We start from the raw sequence: 6,878 nt of genomic DNA on the forward strand, positions 1-6,878 counted from the left end.
ATGAACAAATGCATACCAGTAGTTTTACAGTGGCTTAACCAAAGTACTGGTAGTACTTCAAGAAGGGAATTTATACAATATGTACGTTTCTCAGTGCTGCTCATGCCAAACATAGTAACGGGGTTCCACTGTGAGGATGGAAGTTACTTTCATCACCAGGAGAGCCAACCTAAGTCCCCTCATGGACCATGGGGAGAGCTGCTGAGGCCAGCAGGACAACAGGCAATTCCACGCTTGACAGCTGGCTGGGTCCAAAAATGACTTCAGAAAAACCAAATATTCAGAGCTGGTGGAGTGGAGCATGACACAAGGCTCTCCCTTCTAATGACATTACAGAAATTATGAAGGCAATCACTTAACCGCTGTCTCAACTCAATGCTAAACCCCTAATTGCAGATATGAAACCAAGGGCCTTTATATAAAATCTGAAATTCACATACCATCGCCTATCTGGTCAACAAAGCTGCCAAATATTTTCATATACACAAAAACATTGACAACCAAGTTGTGCTATAAAAACACTAAAACATCTTGAGGATTTCACTCAGTAATTCCATGTGGTCTGGCATTAATCAGTTGGACATCTTCAGAAAAATTATATTTTCTTAGTGAGGAAAAAATCTAATTCTTCCAAGAAAGTCACCTTCAGTGCTTCACATGTTTATATTTTTGCTTAGAGAAGCATCATTAAAAAAACAAACAAACAAACAAAAAAAATAACTGAGAAGGAGCCAAGGATGATTTAATGATGCACTTACTGAAACCTCTGCAAATTGTCTTTTTTGTCAGCTTTCGATATACAAAATCTGCCCTGGCACTTCCATTATTAATATCCATTCTTTTCACCAGCTAAGTTCTGACTTCTGGTTATGATTCATGCTAAATTATAAATACAAACAGAAGCAGGGGCCACATTGTTTCCAAAAAAACATATTAATATATTATTGTAAATACTATCAGCACTATTTGCCATCCAGTTCACTTCTCAGGAATTTATGTTAAATTAGCACGTGGCACTCCACACCACCGCTGTATATGCTGGAGGTGGCCACAGAACAAAAATCTGTATGGTTCCAAGTGCAAATCTGATCTGATGTGTCACAAAATGAAATGTTTCTCCACAGGCTGACTGCCTGAAAGGACCGGGAACCTACTTCTAAACAAGTTCCCTCCCCCTTCCCAATCCAGTGGGGAAGGAAAGGGGGCAGTTGGACAGGCACCTGTAAGTCCTATCTGAAAAACACTCTGTGGCAAATCAAAGGTTTATTTCCATTTCTGAACCCTGAGTTTCTCACTGAACATTTATTTAGCCAATTTAGAGTGTAACCTGTTCAGTGGAAACACTGGAAAACATTAATTTCTCTGAAAAAACCAGGCTCAAGGCTTAAGTCAAAATGGGTCTATGGGTAAACCTGACTTAAATTATTGTGTATTTGGAAAAATCCTAGTGATGAAAATGCCATAGTTCTTGCCCAGGAGGTCATCAGTCAGCCATTACTATTTCTACAGTGCAAAGACAATAAAGGGAAGCTCTGTGTTAAGAGTAGATGAAGTTAGTTGCCTAAAACATGCATCACATTAACCTGCAAGTTATTCCAACTTCCACTTCATAAAAAGACTAACACAAAATAGAGACTCTCCTCTGATACATAATCATACCGTATGTGGACTAGAGATTAGCAATGGAAGCTATGGAAGGAGAGCATGGTTAGCACTCAACCATTCTTATTACGCTGGAAGCATTAAATCACTGCCTTGCAATTTCATCATACTAGGGTGACTAAGATTCATAATTATTTTGGCTGCTCCTCACAACACCTTGGCTACATTAAGAACTTCACCCCAAACCCTCCAAACTCAAACAAAACAAACTCCATCTTTGAAGCCAGGCTTTCTACTAAGATCAACTATGTCAGCAGGTAATGCTTGTAGTCTGATTAATTTCTGCATATTTTAAAAGTTAAGAAGCAGCAGAAGTAATATTTTTATAAATTTTCTACTGTATACATGACATAACATCTTGATGGCTTCCTTGATTCAAACTATGATCTGACATACTTGACGCCTATCACTGTACATTGGTTGTGGTGACAAACACCTTTAACCAACCAAGAGAGCACAAGTGAGCAATTAATTCTTCTATGCTTTCATTAGGAGTTGCAGACTATTAGATTATTACTGCTTCATGTTGCATTTAAGTTAACACAGTAACTACTTTTAAGAAGCAGGGTAAAATATCCACCAACCACGAAATACTGGCCCTATGAAGTGGTGGAAAAGTTCTAAGTACACTCTCTGGGTATATTTTGATAATCTCCACTGTGTATTAAGACACAAGTTACAAAAACCTCATTGGCTTTGTTCTCTGGAATCATGACAAATGACAAATTCCTTGTCATTAGCAATTAATGGTCCAAAAGTAATGTTTAACACTCACTACACAACTTTTTTTAAACACTTAATAAGGAGATATCAACTTTTCCTTGCATTTTTAAAGGATTTTACATATTCACACACTGAACCTACAGAAGATTTTAGGTGCCTCCTCACCAAAGCAGCACCTGCAGCTCTCACATGCTTAACAGAAGAGTGGAATTTCTGTCCTTCAAGCTCACAAAACTTATCTTGATGACAGCAGGTTTGGTATGGTACTCAGTGCTCAGTGCTGTGCCACATGGCATAAGAGGCCTTCCTGGATTCACAACACTGGCTTTTCTAAATTATGATTTTTTTAATCTAACTGTTCAGCAAACACAGAACTCACTCAAGGCACAGCTGGGTGCTAAGTCCCAGTGCAGTATGCAGAGAAATATTTGAACTGATGTGATACTGAAAATAGAACTGCTAGTTTCTATTCTGAGTAGTGATATCAGGTTCATACAGTGGAAGAGGATTTGGAAAAGAAACAGAAGTAGGAAACTGAATTGGTAATTGTTATTTCCTTTCTCCAGAGTACCCTTAACCAGCTGCATCTCAAACGAAGGTTGAGTCAAGTTGGAAAACTTATGGAACAGGTTTCTCTTCTATGATCCCCCAAACAATCTTCACAGCTGTTCTAGAACATGTGTCAACTGCAAAGTAAACTCATAGCCACTTTCCTCCCTCTATGACTTAACAAATTTTGTTCTAACATTGTCCACTAGGTTTCCATTTCCGTGTTTTGCCATCTGGATCTCATCTTTATAAATGCAAGTTACTTTTACCCACTTGGCTCACTTCATCTGTAGAGACTTTTTAAATGGCTTTAAAGATGATTTACTAAAAAAGCAGTGAAAGATCTAACATGAAAAGAGATTAACTTAAGTAGAGAATTTCTAGCTTTAATGTCAAAATTATGTTACTAATGACTTCTGGCTTCCCACATTGTTCAGCCAATTTCTGCCTTATTCATATTTGTTCTCTGGCTTTATATATCTATACAAGCACATAAATTATTCAGAAGGCACCCACATTCACAGCAATGATCTACTCACAAATTTTAAACATCTGAAATACAAATGTGTAGTGTCAGAAAAGCAGAAAGAAAAAAGGTCCAAACACTAGTGCTTTGTTTCTGAAGCACTATGGAACACACTAACTGAGCCCAAGACTTAAAGACTTTATTAAATGAGTTTTCTTTTGCCTACTGAATTGTGTATTTCACCAAAACAGTACCAAGCTCCAGGAAAATAATACCAATCTAGAAAGGACTTACTCAGACAGTTATTCCCGTTACACTTTTAAATGGTATTAGAAGTTTGCACTTTAAAGCCCAACTTTTATCTAACTTTGAAAGGAAAGAAAAAAGTACCTCAAAAGAGTTACAGTAAGAACATTGCCAACTAATTGCTCCTGCATCTTCCAGAGCAGGACAGAGCCGCCCTCTTTCTAGTTTATGTTCTCCTATCTTCAGTAGCTCAAGTGGTACAGATCCAGGCTTGGCACTTAGATTTTGCAATCTCTTCCTCAAAATGTGGTTCAGGACTGTATCCTTAAACAGGACAGAAACACAAAGCTCATGTACAAAAAAAAAAAAAAAAAAAAAAAGGAAAGCACCTCAAGTTGATTCCTCCTAAAAGTGAAGGGCATCTTTTGCACTCACATTTTCATATGATCCAGAATGAAACATTAGGGATGAACCAGAAAGGTTGCATTCTTTACCATTCTCCTCATCTGAATCTAAATTCAGCCCTGTATGCCCTGGTACCTGGTACAGGAAGTCTGTCCCAACAATAGGCAACATTTTGGTCAAAAGCAAGTCTTTTTGATTCTTAAAGACTATAAGAAGCACTTTAAACTCTACCCAGAAATCAACAGGCAGGTCCTGGAGCTCTAGTGCCATAAGCATTGCAGAGATGCCCTTTTGGCAAATAAACCCTTACCCTGTTTCCAGTATTAAATTAAAAATTAATTTTTTAAAAGTGTAGTAAGAAAGGGCCAGGTTAAAAAAAGAGGCTAATCAGTCAAAAAGCTGTCTGAATTACTTATGAAACATGCTGTCAAGCAGCTGGGCTAATTTTTGACTATTAAGGTTTTCATTTGACTAGAGATCTAACAGCAGACCCACTGTCTTCAAGGACTAATATTGCCTCTGGCTGCTTCTCAATACCAACCAGCAACCCAAATTTTTCTGGGCTACACTTCAATCTGTTTGTCCAGTATGAGCTTGGCACCATCTGGGACAACCTCAGCTAAAGGGAAGTCCCACTGTCCTCACTTCCTGCAGACTGAAGGAAAACTATTGAGTTCTCCAACATCCCAAAAGTGACCTCCAAACTTTTAAGATTTGGGACTCTGTTACAGCAAATACCTGATGGATTTCCAGTGTTATGTCACGATGCATCTCTAGATTAGCTGGCATTTCACTCACAAGCCAAGAAGATGGAAGAAAATAGATGTAAACTGGGGGCTTACTGTTTTCTAAGGATGTCATGACATTTGTAAATTGCTTCTCAACCTATAACAAGGGAACTAAGCCAAACCCTGTATCCTGTATTTGCAATTATTGACATTGCAAAAGCAATCAAAAGAGCTGGGTTTGGCTTGGTAATATTTTCTATTTCCTCCATGATAGTCCTTCAACTGTTTTATGCTATTCTCTGACCCTGTTAAAAGTCACCTTGCCAGAAACCTGCCACTTTCCCATGTGAGTGCACTTGTCACCAAAATGAATTGCCACCTTGCATTAGTGGTTCAAAGAGCCTCCTGATAGGAGCTCAGGAAGAACAGAAAATGGGGCAAAAGTGATGCATTATCCCTAAAATGCCGCTACTTCACTTGTCAGGGATTGCAATTAGAGTTGGGCCAAGGCAATGTTAGCTCAGCTGCCTCTGAACACACCTGTTTCAATTTAATTTGCCGTAATTAGGAAGCCTAGGGCACCAGGAAAAACTGCTGTTCACTCACTGTTTCAAATAGCTGAGTTTTCATGTGCCATTTAAAATGCTGTTTTTCAGAACAGACTGCTGACTTGCTAATGCTAAGAAAATGAAATACAGCAAAATATTTTTAGCAGCAGGAAGTTGTTACTTGCTACTGCCAATTACATGCCTTGTACTTGAACAGTGACATTTTTTTCTCCTTGCTTACTCTTCAAGATAGGTAAAAGCTGACTGAGGTCTCGGGGCATGAGGATTTGAATAAAACTTAGTCCCTGGGAGCTGGCTGATATTTCTGGAGTCATAGTCAATACTGGCAGCAATCTGCTGTGACAGAGCAAACAACAGTGTCCCAGATCCACTCCTCAAAAATGGGAAAAGGAGAGGATTAAGCAAGAGACTTGGATCTATTGGCTTTGGCAAAAGGCTGAATAGCTTGTCATGCTAAAAAAATTACTGAAATTGGGGAGTAGAAAATGGGGCAGAGGGGGGAGAAGTAAAAAAAAGCATTATAATTACATAAGAATAGATATTTATACTCTGAGTTAATTTATCAAACTGACAGAGAGATTAATCATCCACCATTAAAATAAGGGGATACAAGTTTTCTTTATATCACAATCATTATTTACAACTTTTAAATATTCACGGAGGAGTCAAATATCCTCATCTTTTAATTTAAAATGTGGTCTTGCAGGCCAAAAGAAAACTCTTGGCAAAAATAAGTTTCTACAGGAACAGGGCCCAAAGAATGATTTTTTCAAAAACAGGATAGATCTTAGCAATCATGATGGTACTTCTTTTTTTTTTTCTTTTTTTAATCTACACTGCAAACCACAGAGGGCTCAATAAACTCACATAAACCTAGATCTCTGAGTAATAAAACAATGAGAAAGGGCAATAACAAGAGCCTGTGGTATAGCTAGACACAGACACTTAGGACTTTTTAAAATATAACACAAACCTGATTTTTTTTTCAGGTGACACACAGATGGGCTTTGAGGCAAGTTCGTTCCCACATGCTGAGAACTCAACTGAAGCCAATGCAGTCCCTCTCACTAAACTAACTTGAATAGATGCATGCATTTGTACAAATAAAACTGTATTATTTTAATAATTTTAATATTTAATATTTTAATAATTGGCCTTCTTATTGCTGCAATGCCATTAGAAACTATCATGCCACTGGTATTTTTCCATCTTAGAACACCTTCCTGCCCAATCCCCCCCACCCCCCAAAAAAAAAAATATCTGGGAGATTCACAGCAATGCTTCCTGAATATAGCTTTGATTATTTTGGAATGCTTTTAATATTATCAGTCAGTATTTTTTGTAGATTGATGTGTGCTTAAAAACTGGACAAGAAAACAGAAAAAGAAACCCATATAATAAAGTGGGATTTAGTGGTCAGCATAATTTTTCACCTCTTAGGTGAACTTTATGGAATATAGAACTGTCTGCCTGAAGCTGTGCTTATATAAGGGGTATGGGACACCCACATATATGTTACACATGATTTTA

The sequence above is a fragment of the Vidua chalybeata genome, chromosome 3 (genome assembly GCF_026979565.1).
Source record: "Vidua chalybeata isolate OUT-0048 chromosome 3, bVidCha1 merged haplotype, whole genome shotgun sequence".
NCBI lineage: Eukaryota > Metazoa > Chordata > Aves > Passeriformes > Viduidae > Vidua > Vidua chalybeata.